Source organism: Cyprinodon variegatus, unplaced genomic scaffold, assembly GCF_000732505.1.
Source record: "Cyprinodon variegatus isolate N-32 unplaced genomic scaffold, C_variegatus-1.0 Scaffold314, whole genome shotgun sequence".
NCBI classification, from domain to species: Eukaryota; Metazoa; Chordata; class Actinopteri; order Cyprinodontiformes; family Cyprinodontidae; genus Cyprinodon; species Cyprinodon variegatus.
Window position 1 is genome coordinate 552,327 of NW_015150767.1, and position 27,073 is coordinate 579,399.

The window sequence follows — 27,073 nt, forward strand, 5'->3', positions numbered from 1 at the left end:
ACCCCCGAAAGAATTGGACTCACTCACAGGAATTCTGATGAATCTGAATACGCATGTTTCAAGGCACCCCTTCACTTTCAGACAACCAGCTGTCTCTCTCTGATTACCCAGCATCCCCCAGTGTCGGACCTGTCATCTACAGAAGAGCGGCAGGGTGTGAAATGGAGGGGAAACGGAAGAACTGGTTCGGTGAAACGTGTTCAGACGGGTCAGTGAGAGATACAGAGTTGGAACTAGGATCTGCCTCCACCTCGGCTGAGCGCAAGAAGTGGACTTTTTTGGAGTTGTTCAAAAAAAAAAAGGAGGCACAACTTATGTTTGTTTGTAGACTCGTATTTGTTACAGTATGTTTTTGCAGATGGTTTATCATTATTATCAGCGCCTCTGTGTAAGCACTTAATGGTGCCCTGAGAGAAAGAAATACATCCAAGAGAAAATCATTTGGTTGATTATGGACATGAATAAAAGATCATACATGCCCACAGTTAGCCTTTTTTTCTTCGTTGTTCTCAATTAGCCTCAAATTGTGGAATCAAAGGCGTGTTTGTTTTGCCGTTTTTGGTACATTTAGATGCTGTGACATGGGCCGTCATGATGCTCAATGCTTCTGCAGCATGAATTGCTTATTTGAGGAGGAAGTCTCTTCTTTGGAGTTCTCTCTATCTGGTATGCCTCTCTGTTCATGGAATTACTTACCTCCAACTATTAATTAAGACCCATCTCCCATCCTTTCTTAATTTGGGGCCCTCTCCCCACGGCGGCAGTCCGTTCCAGGTCGCAGTGCCTTCAAAGGGTATTGTTGGCAGTTTGACCCCTTTGATGTTATTATTTGTTTTCTGTGACCTCCTTCTTTTAGAAATGCCTCCTTGCAGCGTGCGCATGTGAGCGTGCGAGGGCCAATTAAGGGCGACCCCAGGTCAGGCCTCCGAGTCAGAGAGGTTTGTTCAGGCTGGACCACTGTCCATATGATGAGAGGCATTTTTAACTTGCTTTCACTGGAGTCCGTTTTTTAAAAGTAAATATCACTTACTGCATCAAGAAGGATTGCTGCCAATTTTTCAAACTTCAAAGCGGCGAACCAAATGTTGTTTGTTGGACCTTGCATGGTATGCGAGTATGTGATGCCGTTTGTGCAATGAAAGCGCTATGAAGGAAATACACTGATCTTCTGTTTGCTGTGCTGTGAACTTCACAGTGGACCTCTGTTCGCCCTTAAACACTGGCTGCACAGGCCTCTCAGGTGGGCTAAGAGTTTCCATTTTGAGTTTTCAGATTTTGCCAGAGCTCAGTTTGTACGTTAGGATGATAAATACCCAATGTTTATTAGAAAGCTCATGGAATTTGTTTCTTTATTGTTTGGGTGAAAATGAAGTTTAAATGATGGTGGTTGTGACAAAGAGCCAACATTCTTATGATATTTGCATTAAAGACCATTTTTCTCTGTTTTTTTTAGGCACCGTTCATGAGTTTTAAAGTCATCTGCAAGTGAGAAGAGGGTGTTGGAGCTGAAGTCTCTAATCTCCGTAAGTTTCTTTCACCCCTTTTAACTGCTTCCTCCAAAATCTTTCTTCATTATCACTGTTTGTCACCTTAGATAAGCTTTTCATCTAATTTGCTGTCCTTCTGCACATTTTTTTTGTCTGCATCTGTTCTTGTTTACAGTATATTTTCTTTTCATACCTTTTTTTGTGGTATACACAAACCGTGTCACGACCAATACTCTTTTTAAGCCGCATAGGACAGTCTTAATGGAAAGGATTTTAAAAAATAGTTATGTCTAAGGTTTGAATTAAGGTTAAGCCTCATACTAGTTAAATTTTTAGATGAATATCAGAATCAAAATAAAAATCAGAATCAGACATACTTTAATAATCCCTGAGGGAAATTACTTTTGTTACATAATCCAGATATGCAAATTTTTTTATATATATATAGATATATATATACAACAAACCACACTAGATAATATAAATATATACACATATAATTATTTTATATATATATGTATGTATATGCATATGTATAACTATAAATCCAAATAAAGTGATAAAGTTGTAGTAATGATTAAGTTTAGAGTTAGTTTAAAAAATAAACCAAAGCGATTATCATGTTTATTTTTTCCATATACAAAACTTTACCAGACCTTGTGCATGTCATCTGCTTTTTTTTCCTACCCCCGTCGTCACATTCTGAATGCTTTTGATTTGTCTCGCAGTGAATGCAGAACCCCACTTTGAGTAGTGTTTTCCTCTGTGCGCCTTCAATGGTGGCTTTCACTCTAGCAAAGAAAGGGGTCTTTTTTTTTAAAGACTCTCACAGGCATCACTCCAGGAACCTTTCAGAACTGGGACCCTACAGTTTGCCTTTTAATGGACTTTCTCTCCGTAAGCAATAAAGATTATATCTGTAGTCAAATAGTGTTGTAGGTAACACTAGCCTAAATTAAGCCAATCACGATGGTTTAGGCAGCGTCGGGAAGAAAAATGGAAATCTACAGATGGAAGAGGCTGGAGAAAAGAGTGATCTGACCATCTGGCTAATCCTCCTGTTTAGGAATACTTATTAAGGCACTCCCTGGTGGCCCTTGAGTTGTGTCATGGCTAGGTCAACAAGTGCTCTGTTTGATTCTGCCTGACATCTCAGAATCAGACCGCAGGAAGAATTATTATCATCCCGCATTGAATGCTGTTGGTCGGTGAGGGTCTCATCTTCAAACTGAATTTCTTATCAAATAGCCCCCCCCCCCCCCCCAAGCTTCAAATCCTGAGGTTGTGAGTTCAAAACCCTTGAGTTCAAAGCCACTCTGGGTCTCTGAGCAAGACCCTTAATTCCCATTTTCTCCCTGGGTGCCCCATGATGGCAGCTCAATGCTACCCAAGGGGATGGGTTAATTGCAATGTGAGATCAATAAAGGTTCAATTACTATCAAAATGGAAAATGTTTAAAAGGTACATAGTCCTGCTATATGCCTAACCCGAAACTTAAAAACAACATCCATTGATGATTATGATGAAATAAGGCTCTTTACTCCAAGCGTCCGCCCTGATACTGTTTTGATCGTCCTTTTTGAGCCTAAATAGAACCCCAGCAGTGGGTGCAATTAGCTGACATAAACAGGTGCTGTGTCATCTACTGGCAGTACCACTGAACTACCATAAAGCCAGATGGTGGCCATTGATGCAGATACTAAATTGGTCCTAGCTGAGCTGCAATACTGAAAACCAACAGCTGAAACCTACTCCTGTTTCCAGTTCCAGTGATTTCTCATAGAGTAGTAAAGATATCACATGAACTTTGAGTGCAGCAAAGTCAGTCATTTGCGGGGGAAATTTTACTTAACAAATGATTAACATGGCTGATTTACACTTGATTAACAACACAGACATTTAAGATAATTATTGTAAACAAAATGTTGTTCCTAGTTAATCCTAACTCCATCAGAATATGTTTTAAAAGCATTGCAACTTTGTCTGTGGGAGTGGGGCTTGAACTCAGAACCTCTGGATTTCAGGCTCTATGCCCTAACAACTAGGCCACTACTCCCCATAGAGCCTATCATATGGAAAATATACACAAAAAAAGGCTATATTTACTAACAAATTAAGCAAAACTAAAGCTTAAACGACCAAAAATAACAAATACTACGGCAACAGGATGCCATAATTAATCATAAAAACGTTTTATAAAATCAGAGTGAGTTGCTGGCATATAAATATAAAAGATGTCAAATAACTTGACTAAACATGACCTTTAGCATCTCAAAGCCTGACTGACTGACAGGATGAACAGTCCATGCCAACAGGACATAGCTTATCTGGTACCTCCTTCTGGTTCTTGTTGTCCGTTTCCATGAGCTGAACATCACGGCTCACACGTATTTTGGCTACACTGATGACAAAATATTTTAGGAGATTATATGCCTTTTAACGACAGGCTGTCCAGAACTTAGAAAAATAAAACCTAAAGCAAAAATTGCTTTTGATTCTATTACTCTTACTTAATTACATCAGTGCTTCTAGAAACTTGAAATCGTATTAACGTGTTTTTAAAAATGCAATTAATGCCTAAATTAAATCACAAAGAGGTAAGATGACAAATGGATTCTCCTAACAAGATTAAAATCTTGAAGTCGTGACTGAAACAATTTATGCTGTCTTTGTTTTTAGGGGGTTTTGAAAGGAAAACGGTGCCATGCGGTGGAGAATTAGCACAATTAGAGACCGAACTCACTGCAGCCTTGGTTGGTTCATAAGAATCTGAAACAACTTTACAATGTGTTTATCTTCAAAGGGGCAAGAGTCAGAGCCTAATTTATGCCTTAAAAAGGTGTTTAAGAATGAATCAGAAAATATAAAAGCAATTCATATCAAGTTTTTAACAGATTCTTAAATGAATCATGAATTTTGTAGTTATTGAACTGGGTTTTGATATAAGAACCTTCCTTAATCGGAAAATTTTGAAAAGCACCCGATGCATATAAAATCAAATAACTAAACTAATGGTACATGTGTGAGGAGTTACACAAATGTAAACAGATCGCAAGCGGTTGTGGAGATAGCTTGAAAGCTAATTAGTTAATGAGCTAATGAACCCACTGATGTTGCCTGTTTGGCTTCCCCCAAAACAATTTCCTCTTTTTTTTTCTTTCTGCTTCATCTTTGTATGTGAACTTTGCTTTGCTCCAATTACAGAATATAACACAATTTACTGTTGTTTCTGTGCAGTTAGCTGCATGCTTCCTGTGATTTACAGGGTTCTCTAGCTAGGTTTAACTATGCCAATAAGTAGTTTACATCATTGGCACGAAGGTTCTTGTCCTTTTAGGCTTTTAGGATACATTTGAGACGTTTATTTATTTCCAAATACACACAGTTTTAGAATCATACATACAGGCTAACATCATTTCTTTCAGCAAGTTAAAGAAAAAACACACTTTCATAGACATCAAGAAATCACTTTCATCCTTTTAGACGATTATTGGCTAACTGAAGGCTTTCAGAGAAGTTGGTTTTCTGTCCTCAACTTTTCTGTTAGCGTGCCACCTTGAATCCAAAATAAAATTTTAATACTAAATAGGCTCTTTTCCCTGTTGGAATACCCAATTGTTACATTTTAAACCTTTTGCCTGCTGATGATTAAATCAAACTTTCTACCTATACTGTAAAAAACAGAACACACACACACACACACACACAAAAAAAAAAAAAAAATACTTTTTTGTCCTAAAAAGTTATCTCCAGGTGTGTAAAGTTGTTAAAAATCTTTTGTGCTTTTGTTATGAAACGTGGGAAAACCAATTTCTGGAGTTGGCTTTAGAGTTAGAGGCTCAATATTCTGTCTAATATTCAAGTTTACCAATAAAGTTTGCTGCTAAAGATATTCAACTTACAAAAAGGTTGGCAAACTTAAAAGGTCCTAAATGTAAATATTTGCTGATATTTTTTGCCTTTACATTTTGAGTTCTGCTGACCTTGCTTTTTTCACAGTGCACTTTTTTCAATGCATCTGCATCACTAAGAGAGAAAGAGACCCTCAGCATGATTATGCCACTGCCATGCTTGTCAGTTGGTGCAGTCCTTTAAATATTCTCCTAGTAAATGCGGCCAAACACTGTAACTGTGCTCAGTTGATGTCTCTCATTGATGTCAGAAATAAGAATATGGTTTCTCTTCAACTTGTTTAACTCTATGGAGGATAGATGTATTTATTATATTCTGAGCCTGTTTTTGTCACTTTAAATCTGTGGTGTAGATGGAACAAGATTCCCAAATAAAGTCAAACGAGTGTGTCCCCCTCTTTGAGATTCATTGTTGTTGTTGGTGGTTAAAGTGGAACAATTGAACCAGAATTTTAAAGCTCAACATTTTTTATTAGATGCTACAAATGAAAGCAAAAAAATTCTGATTTTCAGAGTTATGTATGTACTATATGTGCCTATAACAGATACGTTAAAAGTTCCTTTTTAGTAGTTTGGAAAGAAGTTATGAATTTCAGTGATGTGCTGTGGCAAAGCAACAGATTATATGTTTTGTGTTATGTATTTAGCGGTTTGTCAGGCTGTGTCTGTACCAGCTTATTTGTGTGTATCCTTACATGCATGCTGGTGTTTTGCTCACTCATGCCACATCAGTATCTCATCTGAGGTCCATCTGGTTGTGGAGTTGCAGCAGTTCCTCCTCGCTTGCACAGGAGCCCATGGTGCGCGGCCCTTTGCCAATAATAGTATAGATCGACGGCCGTGGCTTCCAAACCACCCAGGCTCATACCCCACTTTCTCTCTTCTATTGCCCTTGAAATGAGGTCTGCTCTAAATATTACCTCCCCCTTCGCTTTATACCTCTGTTTATCCTGAAGTCGGGAGAGTTAAGAAAGAAGCTGTGGGGCTGAGTCACTTTTTCCCCCCTCGTTTCTCTCCTTCTTTTCTCGCCAAAACCACATGCAGCGGCAGTGGCTTCCTGGAGATGAGCGCTTTTGTCTGTTCTGAGACTGCTGCGGCTTTAGGCAGATCCTGCTCTGATGAGGTAATGTCAGGCTTGGTTGAGAAGGAAGAGTATATAAAGGTGTAAGAGGAGTAGGGCTTCTGAACAGATCAATATGTTAACCTTAGTGTGGTTCATGTTTTTCTTCTTTCAAGACCCGTAACATTTGCACAAGGCACACTTCTTTTAGGAAGTCCGAACTGCTGGTCATTGACAATGAGCCCCGTCCTTTCACATGGCGCTTCAGCAGGCATTACTCTTTCCTTACATACAGGTAGTAAGAAACATATTAAGACTAGAAATAGATAAGAGAAGTCATATTTTAGAAGACATCTTTATGAAATTGTTTGCTTAGGAATCAAAACTTTAAAGTGAAGTAGCTGTTTATCATTGCACCAATGTGCCTCATCTGCTCTGTCCACAAGGATGCAATCTCTCAGTTATCACAGCTGGCAGTAACAAAGTCGGACAAGAACCTTATTTGTGAAGTTGAGAGTGAAAATTAGTAATTTATGAACTCTTGTCTCATTTTCTGAGGGTGCAACTGTTCTGAACTGATCTGCTCAAACCTCAGGCCTCCTGTGTAGGAATGCCACCGGACTGGCTTACATTTTGGATAATTGCTTCCTGTCACAACTGTCATGGTTCACAGAGGTCAGAGGGCACGGTCGGTCTCAGCTGTTGCAACAGGGGCTTCAGGGAACGCCACCTGGTCCTGAGGTCCTGCTGATCCAGCAATTTACAGACTGCAAACATTATGGCTCTTTACCTTTTGACATTCTTCAACATGCCGTCCCCAGCCGTTAGGCTGTATCCAACACATTGTTGAAGCTTCATCTGATATTTTTTGGGGGAAATTTAGATATTTCAATTTTAAAAAGTTCATATTATTAGTTGAAGTTTCAAATAATGAGCAAATAATACAGGAAACCATGACTTTCCACCTGCTGGTTAGAAATAACAATTAAAGATTAACACCAATATTTTAGTACATGGCATTACCCTAAAGTCACACTGAAATGTTCTTGATATGTCTAAAAAATATTTGTTTTTATGATTATTTCTCCTATGACGAATGTTACCCAAGACTGACTTAAAATTATTTTTCAAAAGATAGGCAGAAAATAAATGACAAAAACTATTAATATCCTATGTATGTACTGACAGTGGGATATCTGGGTCAGGACGATTCTAAATAATTGCTTGAAATTTTATTGATTAAGTCACTATCATTCGCATTGTACTTGACACTCAGGTAAAGCCAATGCAAGCAACTCAGATGATGCCATGCAATCTTACCCTCTGGAATAAGCAACCCAGTTAGGCCTAGCTCATACAAAGATAAAATGGTATTTTTTAAGAAACAGCTAAGAGAACCAGTGAAGATGCTGTAGTACATACGCTGAGCTCTTTTGTTGCACTGTGATGCTGCAATTGAATCACATAAAAAACCGCTGAGCAAAAAATTGTGCTGTGCAGGTACCTTGTCCGAGGTAAACACAGCAACATGAAGGCAAAGTGACGCATGCTGGTTACAGAGGGAGGTAGAGCTACAATGTCATTGTTGAAGGCAAGAGGCAGAAGAAATGTTATCTGATTTGTCCACTCTGAGACCCAGTTTAAACATTTTTAACGTATGCTCCCTCAGAATGCCAGATTCATTTTAATGCACCAATATGGCAAAATAACAGAAAGGTTACATAGAGGTTTCTCTTCTTCCTGCAAAGGGGACCTTTCACTGATCTGCAGCCTTCCCCTTGAGCCTGTTATCAGCCTCACTTGAGCCTGTGAAGGTATTGGGTTTAACTTCAAACAGAAAATTTTGAAGTACAGCTGAAACTGTGACATGGTTCCAAGTCAATTCTCTTAAAGAGACAGTCATTTACATTTGTTTTCATTCAATGTCAAAACTTTTATTTTTTTGGATTCAAGAGCTGCAATTACTGCCAGGAATTGGCAGTAAACAAAGAAAAATAAGAAATCTGTGTTCTTTTGGGTGGAATAATAAACTACACCTAACTCGAATAGTGTAGTGCGAGGGGCTTCTACTAGCTGATGTAGAAACGTAAATTTAGAACCTAAGTTTGTGAATCACACTGACAAAATCGGTTGTCAGACTTTTAGGGTAATGTAAAATGCAGTAATAAAAAAGCCACTAAAAGTACTTGTTTTTGCCTAATACTTCATAATATTTTACTTCCAGCACCTCCAGGGAATTGTGCCTTTGTGAACACTAACTGGACACGAAAGAAACGACTTACTACCAAACACAAACAACATCACCTCCTCATAATTACAGTATCCTCATTACTGTAAAATCCTGGATCTTATTTTAAAAGGCGCCATCAGCCAGAATGAACTGGCCTTAATGACTGCTGATTACGTTCCAACACTTACCAACCCCCTCCTCCCGATTTTAGTGATCTGATCATTTAAGTACATGCTAGCATAATTGAGGTCTCTTCGCTGATTAGATTTGCGCCAGCTTTTAACAAAGCCTGCTCGAACTTAATCCAATGAGGCCCATTGTGGCGAGAGCAGAGGGATGACATCGCTCCTGGTTAGCTTCAGAATCAACCTCGCCACGAGGCAATTAGAGAGTGCACTGATAAAGAAGCCAAACGCCTTAAAACTAAGAGCAAACTGTTTTCTTTTAAAGGTTGCAAGAAAGACACAGACAGCTGAGTGGGTTACTATCCCTGTAGAGTATATTTGCCATATATGATCATTTTTTACTGGAAAGCTTTAATTATTCCAGATATGTTATCCTTATGGGGATGTTTTAACTTTAAATGCTCTTTAGTAATGACCAACAGCATTAAGGCAACTGTGCTCTCTTTCAATAAATGCTCTTTATGTGCTCAGTTTTCATCCAAGTTTTATTTACTAACTCACACTGGCCAGACAGTTGCTCGCTTTGTGTGCAGCTTTTGCATCAAAAGAGCTTCTTTATGTGCATGCCGAATCACGAACATCGTGCCCTCTGCAGCGCTGACCTACGTACAGGGCCTGGAATAGGCTGCTCAGCATGGTGTGGAAGAGTCGGCTCTGGTTGTGTCCCCCGGTGACTCCTGCCCATCCATAATCACAGAGACTAAACCTGTTTCTGACCTGTGCCGGTGTGCCACCGGCTCAGTCTCCTAATCTTCTCCTTTGTTCTCTGTCACCCCCAATTAGTCATTCGCCAGCAGCCACAGGAAAGTGGATGGAGAATACACGTGTGTTTGAACAATTACCCTGAATTATTCTGTCCATTTTGCTTGTGTCAAATCTAATGCAACCATTTATTTATTGATTTATTCATTCTCTTAATAATTGTCTCATTAAACATGACATTAAAAAGTTTTAATAACTTTAATCTTCATCAGATAGCAGCTGAGTTGAAGCAGAGATGTGGAGCATAGCTGGAAATGATGTTTCACCTCATGTTTTACAGAAATATATGTATGCTGTGAAATAACGCTCATTAAAAAACAAATGCGTGGTTGTCTAAATCTGCAAATATAAGTCCATATACATTAATAAATAAAAGATTTGTATTTGTTTCTTGTTGCCAACTTATAGAGACATGTGAAATCAGATGTTTTATATCTGAAGCTACAAGTCTGGAAGTTATTCAAGTTGCAAAGTTACAGCTTTGCAGCAGTGAAAGTCCAAATAATTAATTTACTAAAAAAGGAATTTACAAGTGAAAATCTATTACCTGATGAAGCTGTTAGGTATATAACGTTTACTGTTTGCGGACAAGCTTCAGGTGCATTACTGCCACCATCTGGTAAGGAGTGTAACAGCTTCATCAAAGCCATTATTGCCCATAAATTTATGATTCGTTCTGATAAATTTGCAATTTGCTTTTGTAAATCTTTGATTCATACTCATCAATTTTGCGATTCGTACTTGTATTGTGGCAAAGTTTTAACTTTATGACCTTTAACTTCTGAGCTTGAATCCTCCCCTGAGTAAAACAAACTGGTGTCACATCTATTATAAAATAACAATAAGGAACGAATCAAAACTTTAGTTTTAGTTATGCTATAGACTTAAATTTATAAATTCAGACCCTTTACCTCAGTTACCACAGTTTTCTTACCCTATAGAAGCCCCTCATAGTTCATAAAATCATATTCCTCCACTCTGTGTGGAGCTACAGTGTTTTTTAATCTGCAAATCATACAAAGAAACCTGTCGCTTGGAGCCCCGCAGGCCTGGGATGCTATGAGATTCCCACTGTGGCGCACTTAACGAAAGGCAAATATTAACAAAAATATTTTTCTTTAAATATGTATAATGAACTAAGTATTTTTTATTATTTTAAAACAAAAATAAATAAAGTATAAAACAGCCACAATAATACAACCTACAGTAGTTCTAATATCTATCATCTATATAGATATAGAATACCTATAAATATTGCAAGCAGCCATATTTGCTTTTCTTTTAAGCGAGAGAAAAAAAGTGTAAAAGCCTCCTTAAAGTTGAGTTTTGGTGAACAGTAACATATGAGAGAGGGGCAGCTATAAGTAACTGTAATTTTTTTCACTGCAATATTTTTCTTGGGCATCTTTAGAACCTCATTAGCTCAAATTAAATAATTTAAATAAAGTGTTTGCAGTTCTGGCTATGGTACTGAACATCTTGTGCAATAATTTCTACCGCCTCCTGAGCCTTCTCAGCATATCTCCCTATTTGCACAAAACTGTTTATTTAACTTGAGCTGCAAATGCAAGCAAAATAATACATTCAGAGTCTTATCAAGACATGCAACATCTCGCTGCTTATTTTCAATCCCCTAACCTTGTAAAGCAAAGTTAGCTCATTATCCTCCAATTAACTTGTTCTTTCAGATGTTTATTTACACATAATCCAAACATTTTGCATTGTATAAAAGAACATTTCTGACAGGTATGTGGCTGAAGGCTACATGTTTGTATTTCACAGAAGAGATGCGTGACACTCCTTGTTTTCTTGATCCAGTTTACATGTGAGGGAGAAGTGTCTAACAAAAGGATTCTGCTGCACACAGGTCTAAAGATGCTAAAGCTCACCTGTTCAAGCTTTGACTAATCCTGAATTATTCCCATTCCGTGATCCGGACCACAAGGTGCTGCAGAATAATCAGGCTTGTAAGTTGGTTGGGCAGAGAGATCCTACTGTAAGCAGAGGAAGACCAACCTTTTTTTCTTGTTGTTGGGAGGTTCTTTTGAAATTTAAATGCTGCTAATTGCTGTTTTTGGACAGCATAAAAAAATAAGGAATCATTTTCTACATTAGTGAGTGCAACGTTTAACAAAGACAGCGTATGTTTACCACCTTATCTTGACAGCATCCGATACAAATCTGGATAACTGCTGTCTGATTTATGGGGGAAACCGCGTTATATCCTGCAGACACAGAGGGCCGAGGAAACTCTGATATGAACACAAACCTAATTTATGTGCTTGTGTTAAAGAGGACGAGTACCTCCAGAGTTTATGTTTGTTAAAGCCTTTAGATGAGAATCCAAAATGACTGGCTCCCTTCCAAGCATTGCATCACTGCTTGATAATAGAGACAGATCTTACATGCTGTTGCCAATTTATCGTTATTAGAAGGTATGCATATGGATACACTCTCAAAATACACAAAGGGAGATGATTTATCATCTGGATACAATTAATTTAACCTATGGAGCCTTACTCAATAATTAATATCTATTGGCTTATGACCCTTTATGCCATACAGTAAACAACATGTCTCATAACTATGTATGAGATCTTGTAGTCAGCTAATATATGGTTGAAAGGCTCAGAGATAAGTTCTGGGTCTTAATAAATCAGCCACAACTAATGAAACCTCTAATTGTGATTTATAGCTGGCCTGCCTGGTGGTGAGATGGAGAGAGAAATGTCTGAAATGAATTGATCAGAACTCATAGATGATACTGTGTGACATGACAGCTTTATAAAAACACATTTCCTCTTCAACATTTTTGAACTTTTTGGGTAAGTTTTTTTTATATTTTCAATTAAATCCAATATTAAACTAATTTTATTGAATTAGTGACCCGCCACAGAAAGACTATTGGTCTATTAGTTGATCTCGGTAAAAACAACAGACCTCCAAATACTGGATGTTAAAGGATTTCTTTATGTATCAGGTCAGGAAATCACTGTTTAATTTCAGCCTAGAGAAATATGTTTAAAACAATCTCTTTTAGCCAGATAATTATTTTATTCACATAGGATCAAACCTAACAGCTGTTTGATCATGTGGTCGGACAGTGGAGGAAAACAAAGCATTATTTCCTAACTACTCCCATTGTTGGGGCCGTACTGATACTTCTAGCTCATGAGGGGGGATGTTAGGTCAATGTAAGGGATGAAATATACGCTGTTTAGAAAACAAAGAAGACATTTTTTTTAAGATTACAGTAGGTCAAGTTTTTAGAAATTCTTAGATTTTGAAATATACTTTAATCATTATAGTAAAAGCATTTTTTGATACTAATATTTAAAATTGAAATGCATAAAGGGAAATCTACGTAAAAAGGACTGATTTACAGTCTTTACCTCACAGCAGGCATGAAAAGATGGAACAGGTTTGAAGAAACCACGTCGGACTTTAACGGTTCTGAAAGAAGCCGACTGTTGGTGCCTAGTTATATTCTTTTAATCTTTAAGATCAACGCAAATCTTTAGTTTAGATCCATTTTCTGTTGTTGTTTCTCCTATTTAAAAAGTGACTAGGAGAAATAAGCTTATATAAAGTTATTTTTATTTTTCTGTTAAAAAAGGAATTTTTTCCAGACCCTTTGGTGAACTTGAAATAATAAATCCATTTAACAGGAATTGCCCATGATCTCTAGGACTGGATAAATAATTGCATTTACAATTAAATAACAATTCTAAAAAAAATAAAATAAAATCTAAGTAAATATGAAAATGAAACTGTTTTGTTGTCTGAATTATCTAAGAAGCTAAAAAGCTGCTGTAGTGTCTTGCCTTGCATCTCGTCTAGGTTTCCTTAGAATAAAAACAATATTTTATATTGGCTGATTGTGTATAAAAACGTAATGTTTTCATACCGTTGAATTTTCTTCAAAATCTTTTGGGTAAAAGCGTCAAATGAATGAAGTCATCACATTTTTAGCCTCTCCATTCTTTCTGACAGAGAGAGTTATATGCTGCCAACATGATAGAAATGAAGTCTTGTGCTCTGAGTACAGACTATTTGTTACAGCCATCTGTACAGATTACACATTCACAAGCGTCAATAATTAATTAACAACATGTTGTTTAGTGGGCTGCCCTGAAAGTGGCTGGCCTTTGAATAATACAGTCACTTCACGCTAACAAAGCTGAGGAAATCCTCAAAGCTCTTTCTCAAATAGGGAACAAAGATCATTGTCAGAGGATAGAGAGGCAACAGGGATTACAACGAGGCCATGCAGCGAAACGCCTTGTCAGTCTTAATCTGGGATTAGCAGGCATTCAAGCCTCCTGGGCACTCTAAAAGCCACCTGTTTGGGCGCCGCAGCAGATGATGATACGTTCTAGAGCTCCTTGTTTAGTTCTCTTTTGTTTGCATTAAAGTTTAAAATAGCTTTTTCATGCAAGCTATTAAAAAAAAAAATCCGATCCATTTAAATTGAAATGACCAGATTTGTACAAAACAGATCATTTAAACTAGTATTTCAAATGTAATTTAACAATCCTCAGAACCGGTTTTAGTGAGAATACTAGTTCCTCTGTGCCTGCATGTCCTCTCAAGTAAACATCTAGTCTGGTGTAAATATGTATCAGGGGGACAGAGGAACCAAGTAGATTACATGGAGGAATGTCAAACATGGCAGTCTGATGACTGCCCTCGGTTTTTGGGGAGACCCTTGAGTCCAGTAATGACTTACTAAAGCTCACTTTCCTCTGTTGCCAGCCTCGGGGCAAATGGGATCAGTCATGTGTGAGCACAGCTGTCACAGGGCCGCCAGTTACTTTGATAACTTTCTAGCACCGGAATCGCTTCAAAATACATGTCAGCATTACATGGCAAATGTAACCCTTAGAAATATACCAACCATTTGAACGGTTTGATTTGCTAAATTCAAAATCAAAACCAAAAAGAAGAATTTTATGCAGTGATTCTAGATATGTTTGGCCACCTGAAGCTGATTATACATTTTTAATTTGAATAAGTACTTTGATCTGTAAAATTACGGGGTTTTCTACTGTCTTGCAATAGATGAAAAGCTCTCTATAGTGTTTGGTCCCTTTTATGAAGATTATTAGAAAGGACTTGTTTGCAGTAGTATAATCTGTGAAAAATGTTCATAAATTAAACCTAGAGGTTCTTTGTGCAGTAGGAGGAAAAACAATCACAGTAATAAACCTCTAATAACCTTTTAAAGTACCAGATATAAAGATATTTCAAGGTTATAAAGGTCAGATATTTAAAAATAAAGGATCTTTAAGTGAGGAACAGAGAAAGTGGTGCAGCAGAAGCATTTATACTGCAGGTCTAGTTCCTGACATGATGATAATGTCATGCGGTTTTTGTTTCCCAGTGTAAAATGGGCAGGGGCCAGTATGAGATTCCCATAATAAAATGGCATTTAATTAAAAGCTGCATTTGGTTATTGACACAGAACATTTAAAAGAAAATATTTGAAGGTTTGTTTCATAAAGCTTGTAGGTTTCCTTAGCCTATACTGAGCTGATTGAATGGAAAAAAGAAAGTTAGTCTCATTGGGTTTCTGGTGCTCCCTAGGTATTCTTTTGAACTACTTTAGGTGGTCTCACCACACATTTAGAAACTTTTAACTGCCATTCGAGGCGCATTTTGAAGTGTTTTGAGGGTGCAGTGTGTTTAGAGCTTCTGAGTGTTGATGTGTATTAAGCATCAGATGCTCGATTTGGAAAATCTAAATTTTTGCTGCTCAACACGGAGCTGTCAGCATAAAACCATCAAAGATAAACAAGAATACATATGTAAACCAAAAAAAACCCCAAACAGATTGTATTTTTTCATCTCTTTTTACTCGACTTCTCGAGGAAAACTTGAAGAGCCTAGGCGGATTGAGGGAACTATTGCTGGATTTGCAGTGACTGCTCCCCCATCCATACCCTGTATTCTGCAGCTACAGAATATTTAAAGTAGGATCATAATCCTAATGAACCAACTGTACAGAGGATGTTTTTAGGTGCACTTTCTCACTTTAAACATCTTAAACCTGTTTTTTTACTGTTCAGTACAGCAGATAAAGCAAGGCCACTCTATTCTTTGCATCTGCCGTCGCACAGAGTGAGAGAGACTTCAGTGAGAACAAGCATCCAAGATAAGGCACTGGAGCCTTTTTGACAAACAACACTCATTTGGTGTGAAGGGGACAATAATTTCCTTTCCCTCCTTCTTTTACTCAGTTGGGCTCCTCTTTTGTCACATCTTCTTTCTCTTTATTTGGATAGTTATTAAACATGTAAAGATAACCAGTTGTAACTGTGCCAGGGTCCGGGGTTGGGTTTAAACAGATATGATCCTCTCCAGAAATCAGACTCTGTCACGGTTAAAAATGTTCCAAAGGTTTGGTGGGAAAGCAACTCGTGATCCTGGTTGTGTCCAACTGTTCGGAGCATAGAGTAAAGCAGTTTCACCTCTACCCATCTTGTTGCGACTATATAAACTTACCTCAACCTAAAAAGCTTTTCTTTTTTTCCAGTAAAGAAAAAAGACCAGGATTGTCACTCTTTACTTTTAATAATTTAACCAACAACACATTTAAATAAAAAAAGTTAGTAGTTAGTGTTTGTTTCAATGGCATTCTATCATGTGAATCTAACTGTCATGATGTAATGAAACTCCCGGGCTACAGCGGGAACGACGATTAAAGTCGTTCTAAATGACTGTAGCTGGAACAAACGAGGCTCCGCAAGGATCTGAGTTTATATTATTACCACACAGACTGAGGAGAAGGATACTGGTATTCCAAAAAGATCTGAAAATCTCCCCGTTAGAGAAAGAAAGAATGTTTTAACTCATCTGTACCAGGACGGCTAATAACTTTGGAAAGGAGCCTTGTTGTGTGGTTCCAGTACACCAAGGCTTAAAACTTGTGTAATGAGCTTATTGAGGCATTATGTCTGTCCCTATAGAGGTCAAGAGGTCCTTCAAGTGAGATGTTAGCCTGATTTAAGGCTTCATGAGATCCTTATGGCACATTGTGTGCTACCTCTGTAAGGTGTAGGTGAGTAGGGCAGATGAACATGCGTTAAGAGGATGTAGCTCAGAGGGGAGGAGAGGTGAGAATAAAAAAGATGGCGGACTGTGAAGAAGGAAACAGGTTACACACTTAATTTCAACCTCTTCCTTTTGATGTTATGCTTTTTAATAATTTGCTATTATTGTTAGTTTTCAGGTGATCTATGTCCGCCGTGATGTTTTTGCTCACCCACTATAAAACTTCCTGTTTTATTTTTATTATTTTAACGCTGATATATTGAGGGCCGTATGATTGAGAATCGTTTCGGACAAATACGAGCTGCAGGAAACAAACAGTCCCTTTCTGAGGGAGTCTTTGTGTTTACCTTGGTCCTCAATGGCTTCTTCAGTGGTTTGCTCTGTATCGTTGCCACGAAGCAGATAAATGTATATGTGTGTACTGTATTTGGGAAAGCTATGGGTGTGTTCACGTGCCAGGAAAAATAACAAGCACAAGGGAGGGTGTTGGTTACTACGACCATTTCTGGATTTCTGGGGGTCTGCGGTTTTTAGTCCGGCATCAAGGCACAGAGCCTGAACACAGAGACCTAAGGCACAGAGGCTAGGGGTCTGTGGCCGCCTTATAAACGACGCATTCATCATTTTATGAGGGTCCAATCATTGGCTTTGATTGATATTTCCATTAACAGCCGAATGGAGACACATTCTGTGTTTGCAGCACTTGTCCATCTGATGAGCGGTGATTTTATTGGTCGTTGAATATATTTAGTGAAAATATGAGAAAAAAAAAAGTGTTTTTGTTAAGATTTAGATTATTTTAAGTCTTGAAAATGAGAAGCATCTAACAATTTCAAAATTATAATAACAATTTTAATTATTATGATCTACTTTTGCTATTTTTGACTCAATTGGCTCCAGCCCATTCTGGCCCTTTAACAGCTGCTGTTATTTTTTTTTATTTACCGGTAAGCAAAAGTTTCACACAGATACTTCATGCCTTCCACTCTATTTTCATTTATTATGGTAATTAAATGTAGGGCTGAAACATTTTATCAGATTGATCGTGATGTATCGATTTTTAAAATAATCTTAAGCTAATTTAGTAATCAATTTATTGTAAACTGGAGTATAGAGACTCTAAAACATGTCTTTAGCTGACAGAGCAACACACTAAGAGCAGTAGTTATACTTAGATTGTTAGAAAATATATAAAAAAATTTCATTTAAGATAATACATTAGAAAAAAACATCAGTCTGTCAGTATAGTCTATCCAGAACTCCTCAAGGGTAAAAGTTTTAGTTTCACTGCTTTAATTTCGTAAAAAGTCTTCTTTAAAGAATCGTTTGCTATCTGATTATTAATCGAAAAAAATAATCGACAGATTAATCGATTTGCAAAATATGCCTCCAGTTTATGCTTTTATTTACTGGAGTCCTGAAACCTTTTATCCTAGTTTATGGCAATATAGTAGTTTAATGTCTCTTTGTTGCAGGTATGAATTGATCCATGTTTGGTATGAAATACAACTGCTTCATTCTATAGAGCAAGAAAATAACCCGGAGGTGAATTAACCGACAGGTCCTGCTTTAATCAAACAAGTTTATCCTTCTTCCTTTTTTTTGCAAGTGGTGCAATAATAAGAGCCATTCATTTGTGCTAAATTAACATACCTGGGGATAAACTATTATTAGTGACAGATATCACTTAGTTCCAGTTTGCTATATTTCCAGCTGTTTTTCCAGTAGTTGAATCCTTAGAACAAACATTAAACATTAAACATTAACATATCTTTAATAATGGTGGGTACTCATCAGATTCAATTTTTCTTTTTTTTTTTCCTTAAGCAATTTTGCTGTGATAGAACTTCATCTGATTATCTATCCTGGTTCTAGGGCAAATTTAGAAGCAGGGGACTCAGTGAAGCTCTTTTTAAAATCATTGTTAAATAAAACAGTGAGGTTAAAACATGAAAGGGATGAAATCAGTTAGAGTTTCTATGCTTTATACTCTGTCTTCAGCATAGGGGTCATAACACGGTCCCTGGCCCCTGTGGGCCCCTGAATAGAACCATCCATGATGTCTACTTTAACACCCCCTGACTTTTTGTGGTACGATCAGTTTATTTTCTCTTACCTCTTTGTTGTTTAATGAATGATGATGTCACAACTATTTTGATTTGATCAGGGCCCGAAATCAAATTTCACACCATTTCAACTTACCCATTAGAAAGCATAAATACTAATTTAAAATAATTTAAAATACTGTGTGGAACATCACGTTTAAATATAGACAAAAGGAAATTAAATGAGACTTAAGATTGGAGCATTTTTGTGTTTGTTTATCTGACAGACCCGCACTGAAAATGTTCTGTTACAGTATAGATAGAAATAAATGAATAATTAACATCTAGAGCAAGGTTCTTCAACCCTTGGCCCCGGAGCTGCATGTGGTTCCTAAATTCAGATGGAAATGATAAATAACCCTTTTAATACAGAATAATAATAATAACATTCAGAATACTAATAAGAGATTCTGAAGGTTTAAACGTTTTTCTTTTTTTTTTTTTTGTTGATTACGTGTTCTGAATTTGCACAACAGAATGACACTAATGGAACAAGTATTATTTTGTCAGATCTATTTTTCTTATGATTAGGTTGGAAAAAATGTCCCTTTGCTCCATAGATATCAGCAACAATGCATCCATGAATCCATCCTTTGTTTGCCAAAAAAAAAAGATTTTATTTTTTTATTCTAAAATCTTAAAATAAAAGGCCGGTCCTTTGAAAGTGAAACAAGTTTTTCTTTAATTGATATTTATCAGAAATTCTTTTGTCTTTTTCCAGAACATCATGTGACATTTGAGCCTCTAAATGAGTTTTATTTAACTGGACTGAGAGCAAGAATGTCTCTTTGGGTTGCAAAGGCTGCAAACCCAGATCTAGAGTATCTAGAGTTTGGGGAATACAGACACCTAAAATCCTAGTAATTTTATTATGTTTAGCTTTTCCCAGTGCAGGACTAAATGTATTAAATATAGATTTACCTCAGTGTTATTTCTAGCTGTTTAAGATTAGCAGAGGCTTATCACAGTTTTGTGCAAAAGTCGAAAGCCAGTGACGCTGATTGTGATTGAAAAATAAAATGATAAACAAGACAAAGCAAAAAAAGAATTAAGATGAAAACCGAACTCCTTATGAAAAAAAAAATCATATTATTTTCACTCTACCTATTTCCTGATTCTGAGCCTTTATGTTTTTAACACAATACTTTTCAAAGTGGCACAATGGCCTGTGTTTACATGGGAACCGTGGAGGGATTTGCTCCTGACAGCAGATTGATTTGGGTAGTTTTTTGACTCAAAAGTAACGCTTAGCATCCGCCCTCTGTTTACCTGTCCTCATTGTTTCACCTGAGTCACTAGAAGGTCAGAGGATACCTGCGGTTTGCCTGCGATAAGCAGCTAGAGCGTTGAAAAACAGGGAAGCTATATGTAAAGTTCTATGAAACCGAAGAGCCGCTTCGGAGAGTGAAGTCTAAGTTAATGAGCCTGGAATTTCAGAAAACAAAACTGCTTTTCTTGCTCTGACGGCAGCGACGAAACGTGCCAGTTTTGGGGTGACTGGAGCTGCAATGGAGTTTATCTATTTTTAGCAGAAGAGCCAAGAGACAAGGGAATCTCTTTGAGAAAACAGGGCAGCATGTGTCTGTTCACATTCCACATGTCTGACCTTTGACCGGGCTCTGCGCTTGCAGCGCTGTGCGACCGTCTAATGAGAGTCCAGAAAAAGCCAGGATTTAAAAGCATGGCCAACTGTCCTTTATACCCCATATTTAATTAAGTGCAGATCCACCTGGCAGCACCTCATTCACACTTTTGAGATGCTGACCCCCAATGAAATGCTTTACAGTCATCAGCTGCATCGGTTGGAGATTTCTTCTGGAAATCTGCCTCTAAACTTAAAAAAGTGCACAAATAAAATACCCAATAAGCTCCTAATTGGATGTTACTTTAGATTTTGATATGGATAAATGAGTAGTTCTGCTGAAACAAATCGGCTGCTTTCACTCTCCAGGTCTAAACGCTCAATGGGATTTTTAGGAATCTGAATTATTTTGTCTCTGGTCGTTGTATCTGACTGCAGTGTGAAACGTTAGCAGCTCTAAATTGACCTGCGGGAGCATAAAAGTAATAAAGCATTGTCACGCGCAGCACAACAGTAAACATGGAGAAGGTTTACAGAGTCGAACGGAAGCCATTTATTCCGTCAGCAGGCGCTGTGTGAGAAATGCATGAGTGAAAGAAGAGTAAAACTCTTTATTTTGGTGTTTCAGGGAGATTTGTTTGAGATCTGGCAGGGGGAGTTTATTCGAACAACTTCACAGCATCTTAAAGTCCTCTGTTTGAAGGTTTGCATACGAAAACTACAAAAAAAGAATGTTGGAACTGTAACTAATATACAGTCGTATTACATTATCACTGCTGCTTACCTTTATCACTGCTGCACTTTAAAAAAATGAAAATGGCTTGAGACTGAACGAAATATCTTTTTGTATACACTCTGTGTGTACAAAATTATAATAAAGTCAGTTTAAGTCTAGGTCTAATGCAAACTGTTTCCATAACCTGATGTTTCCTATATGCCTTTTAATTAGGCCTGCATAAAGTTTTAACAGTTGTATTGATTCTCTCTGCTGCTCATGAATGCGAATACTGAAATATAAGACAATTATTTCTGAAATTAATATATTTTCCAATCAGGTAAGGAAGAAAATTGACTAACTGAATAAGAAGATTTACATTTAACATTAGAAAAACAACAACCATATTATCTTATTTTTAAGTGCCTGCTATTTAATTATCTTAGTCTAAAGGCAAAAATACTCATTCTGTTGGCAGATCATCTGATCTGCACATTTTTTCAGGAGAATTTAACTTATTTTTTTCCATCAGTTTTTGCAGCGCTACTCTCCCAGATTCTGTCTGCTTTAGTTACTGCTGCCGTTTCCTGCTGGGCGGCACAAAATTGTGACAAATTTGATAGAAAGGGACGTCCAAGTCACATCTAATCCACACTGGTTGTTCACGCTGTAGTCACTTCCCAAACCATCAGATAGGAACACATATGAATGTGGCTCACCTCTTTTTAAAAGCCTGACCTGATCTTTTTGGATTTTGGACACTTGCTTGCAGTGTGAACGGTACAATTACCTAAAATATGAAATACCTTTTATGACTTTATTTAAAGCAACGTGCCATTTGTTAATTTAGAGCAGCATCACCAAATATGTGTAATTGGTGGAGTTGCTTGAGTTTCAGTTCCTTTACTGTCCTCATTTTGACAGTAATGTTTCCACACTGGTTGTCTCCAGCAAGAAGCAGTGGACAGTAACTAGTAGGGGAGGGGCTACGCTTTATTGTTCTGTGCTCACTAAAGCCTTGTTAACATTTCTGTAATCTTTTTTGGGGGGTAAATTCTCCATCCCTGATCTGCAGCCTTTCTTTTTTCATTCTTTGAACTTGAAGGTTTGGGATCTTTCTTTTCTCAGCTGCATTTCAGGTGTGTTACTGCGGTTCTGTTGTGATGGATAGATGAGAAAAACCTCAGAGTTTCTTAAGACGTCAGAGTCTCGTAAATCCGATGCTGGGATGGAATTTCCTTTTCAACTTTTCTACATTTTATTTTAAAAATGAAGAACAGATAAATGTGTCCTGATTTCTCAGGGTTTTTGATTGCTTTGCCATGGAGTCTCTTTGTTTCCAGTGAAACCATCAGAATGCTTTCTTTCCTTTTATTTTCTAGCTAGGACTGTCCAAAAGACAAACAATCCCCCAAGTCCTCCTGCCCCCCCCCACCCCCCCCCCATGTCTTCTTATTCTCGTCTCTTTTTCTCTTTAGTATTTCCCACTTCCTCAGTGTTATCCAGCTGAGACGGCTGGAGATTTTACACCCAATTGGTCCGGTTGGAGGCCTTTGTCGGAGCCCTTCTCTCCCTCCACAAGTGGCAGAAGGACCTGGGTTGTGAATGGCGCTTTGTGCACTGTTTTTCTTAGAGGGGGCCCTCTCTCTCCCACTCTCATCTGTCACAGGTCCCTCTCCGTCCACGCTCCACAATGCCTGATTGTTCCTACCCGAGTCGCCAGGTTCCAGGCCAGATCCGAACAACGCTCTCCTGCCAAATTCCAACCCCGGTTTTCGTTTCTCTTCCACTTACAAAGGGGATTCAGAGTTACTGTCCACATTTTGGAGGAGACTAAGTTAGCTGTCCACTATCGCCACTTTGTTTTGTCAGGATTGCCATTGAGCTTAAGGCTGGAAAAATGTTTTGAGGCAACCAATAAAAGGACAGAAATTGAATCATCATGCTCAAAGTAAACAGTAAGTTGGTGCTTTATCTTAACATGGAGAAGAGGGATTTGCATGATGGTGAGCTATCTATTTTTTTTCTCCGTCTATTTCAGCAATATTATCATGTAGGTGTTTTTTTTTTATGTCACTCAGCTGTAAATCTGTTTGAGAGACTTTTTTTGCTATTTAAACTTTTGAGCCACTATAGTAAATGAACATCTTTGGGGTTGTTTTTTGTTTGATCTATTTCTGCCAAGAAAAAGTGTTTCAGATTTCCTTATTTTTTAATTCGAACTTTTAGCTCTTGGTTGATAATAAAAACAACATTGTGAGGTCTTACTACATCCTTTCCGGTGCTTTTAAATACAGAATTATAGGGTACTTTCAGCGTATTTCCTAGTGAACCTATTAAGTATCTAAAATTATAATCACTTGGCATTTATGTTGTTTAATACTGCATCTTTGAGAGCACTTACAATATATTTGAGTACATTCAGTTATCTTTTTGTGGACCTGTAGGTGTATGTTTATATATAAACAACTATGAGTTTTATTCATTTATTTATCTATTCATTACTCTCCTTGTGTTGGTTTGTCACTTTTCTAAATCTGCTTATCCTGAGGTTAAAGGAGAGGCAGTGTCTTCCCTTGACACGTCCCCCGTCCATCACAAGGCTGTATAGTGACACACAAGACAAACAGTCAATGTAGCCCTGTTACTGAGAGAAAAAAAAACATTTCATCTACAGAATAAAGATGTCCTAAATTATAAAAACTGCCTTTTCAATAACATTTAAACACAAGAGCTAGATATCAACAAAAAATAAAATAAAATGCTCTTCAAACGACTTAGAAGCAGCAAATGTTTCAATTTAACCTCATTTAAATGTTGTTACCCAGCTGCTTCCAGACCTTGCAAAACCCCGGTGTCCACTCTTCATTGACTGGATCTAGAAAAGTCTTTCTGAAAACTTTATTCTTTTTTATTTTCTTGTGCCGCCCCCTGACAGAATGGCACCCTGGACAGGGAGCTAATCCCTCGAATAAAAAAAAAAAACGCCACTGTAGGTGCTCCATATTTGTGCCATTTTTAAAAATGTTTTGCTCCTATCATATTGGACCCATCCGCAAACGATTGTGGTGTTTTCACGTTGAGCGAACAAGGACCTCCAAAGAGTTGTTTACTCTGTGATCAGATCAAGAATTACAGTATCCTCCTCCTCCAGCCAGTCACAAAAGACTTGCGGTTTGCTTACCAACAACCCAATGTTCCCTGCGTGGTGAAACTCTATCAGTGGCAGCAGGTTGAGAGTCTGGGCATTCCTGGCCATATGAGACCCTGGTTCCAAGAAACCAAGTCTCAAGCCCCCCCTCATAAACACAGCAGCAGCAGCAGCAGCAATATTGTCAGCTAAATATAGTCCCTCTTCTGTCTTCTCCCTCCTGGGCTCCCCACCGCTCCCTCATCGCTCCTCTATGAAGTCCATGAGTTGATCACGGATTAGTGTAAGTTGTTGCTCGCCTCCTGGCTTAATATCTCAAGTACTCATATTGGTGTGTAAAGTCTGAGCCTGCTTGTTCTGAAGCATCGAAACGGCCTCTGTGTGAAGGGAAGATGACACCTGCAGGCAAGTTTGTTATGAAATGTGATGGTTATAAAACTATCAGTTATAAAAAGCCTCCCTGCCCAGACACACACACACACACACAAGCACATTTCTCTATCCTCGTGGGGACTGTCAGTTGACTTCCATTCATTTCTAACCCATTTCTACAGCCTAATGGTGACCCTAACCCTAACCATAATGGCCTCATACCTAACCCTAACCCCAACATGCACTCAACTCACACCTTACTCCTAAACCTAACACTTAACCCTAGAAAAGAATTTGTACCCTTGGGGATCATACATTGGTCCCCACTAGAGCACTCTGTCCTTACGATGTGCTAAGATTTATGGAAAAGCGTCCCGCGTGATGTAAGAAATACATGCCCACACACACACACAAAAAAATGAAGTGAAAAGTAGCTCAGTTTTTTTTATTTTGACTCCATTAGCAGTAGAAAGTAAAACCTTTTTAATGATACCTGGTTTGTTGCTGTAAACGGCCACAAATTACTAATTTATTAAACTTAAAGATGATAAAAGCAAAAATAACTACAAGACTTCCTATATGAGTACAGATACTTACATTTCAGTACTTGACGATAACGATTACTGAGACGATAAAGTCATAATTAAGAGATTTGATCATGTTCTCTGAAATTCTGTGCAGACAAAGACAAAGAAATACTTTTACCCCTGATTATAGCTGACATTACAATACGATCGATTATTCTGACATCAGTGTAGCCGATTCTCAATACCGGCGATATTTTTGGGCCAATTTTTAGTGCTGATATTGCTTTTTATTCCTCCTTTTACATCATAAAAGATAACACTATAATAAAAATGCTACACAGGTTTCAGTTTAGACAAAAAAAGAATCAATGAAAACATTAACAGTAGATAGCAGATGGAGGGAGCAGCAATGCATGCCCTTCACATGATCTCAAGGCATGGCTGCTGAATGCTCTACTTAATCTGTAAACGCATGCATGCATGTATCGGCCAATACCTACAGTATACAAGAAAAAAAAACACAACACAAAAATATGACCCTAACCCAAAAGTGGTGATGCTAGTGATGGATAATTGCTTAAATGATCTTTTTGCTTTTGGCAGAAAGAGCTCAACATACATTTTTATAAAACAAAAGGCTAATGTAGACTCCCTTCACTAATTACAGTTTTAAGCTTCACAAATGGGGCCTTTATGGAGGAGTAGTGGGACAGAAGCAACTGTAATTTTGATGTGATTTTAACTTCTTTGTCTGCTTTTCTTCATCATAAAAAACTCTTCTCAACCAAAACATTAAACCTGAAGTCAATTAAGCAAATTACATAAAATGTTTCTTAACACTACAAGCTAATTGTACAGTTTGTTCCAGGTCAGAAAGAAGATGTGTGTCAAAGCATTGGTGCTCTATTAATGGTTCTCCACCTTCTTCAGGTCAGAGTGGAGCAAGTTTCACTTTCCATGGCATATCAGCCATGACCCCTCCTCTAATTTAACCTGCATTGCAGAATCTTTGGACGGTGCTTTCCATAGAAGACCTTAAAATGTGACATGCACAGAAATTTATGGTCCAAAAAATATGTGATGCAAAGTCAAAACCCAGAAATAAATCCTGCTGTGCTACACTGTCCTCATATTTACTCTCCAGTTAAGCCATCTTTCAACATCTATCTCTTTTTCACATGTAGGGTTATTCTATTATCGAATCCCACCATCCTTTCTACCCCAACACATGCAGAGAGGAAACCTGTTCCTGCCTCTTTAACAGGTCATACTTCTGTTTAAAAGCACCCAAGGCGCTCCATATTTCAAACAGACAGCTCACGCTGATTTACGCAACACTGATGTTAAAGCTTTCACGGAAGTCGAAGGTATTCAGACATTATGCTGCAATGTTTTTATTGGTCAGAGCAAAACAGATCCAAACTGACGTTTTTAGATGTAGACATTTGTTTTCAGTCATCAAGAAGCAAGCAGGTTGAGCTTGGATTCTGTAAAACTGCGTTTCTTGGCTAACAACACAAGAAATAAATGTATGGAGTAAATATTGTTCCATTATTGTGAATGTGAATTTGATAAAAAAAAAAAAATGAATGCAATATGAATATATGATATGAAACTTTGAAAACTCAAGTTTTTTTAACAAATTAAAAAAAGTTAAAAAATAATATTTTAAAAAATTTATATTTGAAAAAAAATAAAATAAGATCAGAGAAAACAGCAAATGTACTCTCAAAACCTTTTTTCTGATTAAGAAGTTTTTCAAAATTTCATTTCTAGATTGCTTTTTTATGTTTTTTGTATTTTCAAACCATGTTTTTTTTTTCTTTTAGCAAAAGTGGAGCAACATTCACTCCATACAAAGGGCAATAATTCAGTTGAGCTTTTCTTAAAATAAAGTTTGTGCTGACAATAAATAGTCTCCCTCTTATAATCA

General features: G+C 37.6%; 1 protein-coding gene across 3 annotated transcripts in view; it reads left to right on the forward strand.

The window, feature by feature from the left end:
* Window positions 1-27,073, forward strand: part of LOC107090887 (transcription factor SOX-6-like) — a 154,598-nt gene that overhangs the window by 21,640 nt on the left and 105,885 nt on the right. For 2 of the 3 annotated variants that reach the window (XM_015384497.1, XM_015384499.1), the window contains exon 2: window positions 1,454-1,523. The gene's annotated coding sequence lies outside the window, so the exon portion shown is untranslated. Of the gene's footprint in view, window positions 1-1,453; window positions 1,524-22,867; window positions 23,049-27,073 lie in introns of those variants that run through there. The other variant, XM_015384498.1, reaches the window with a different exon arrangement.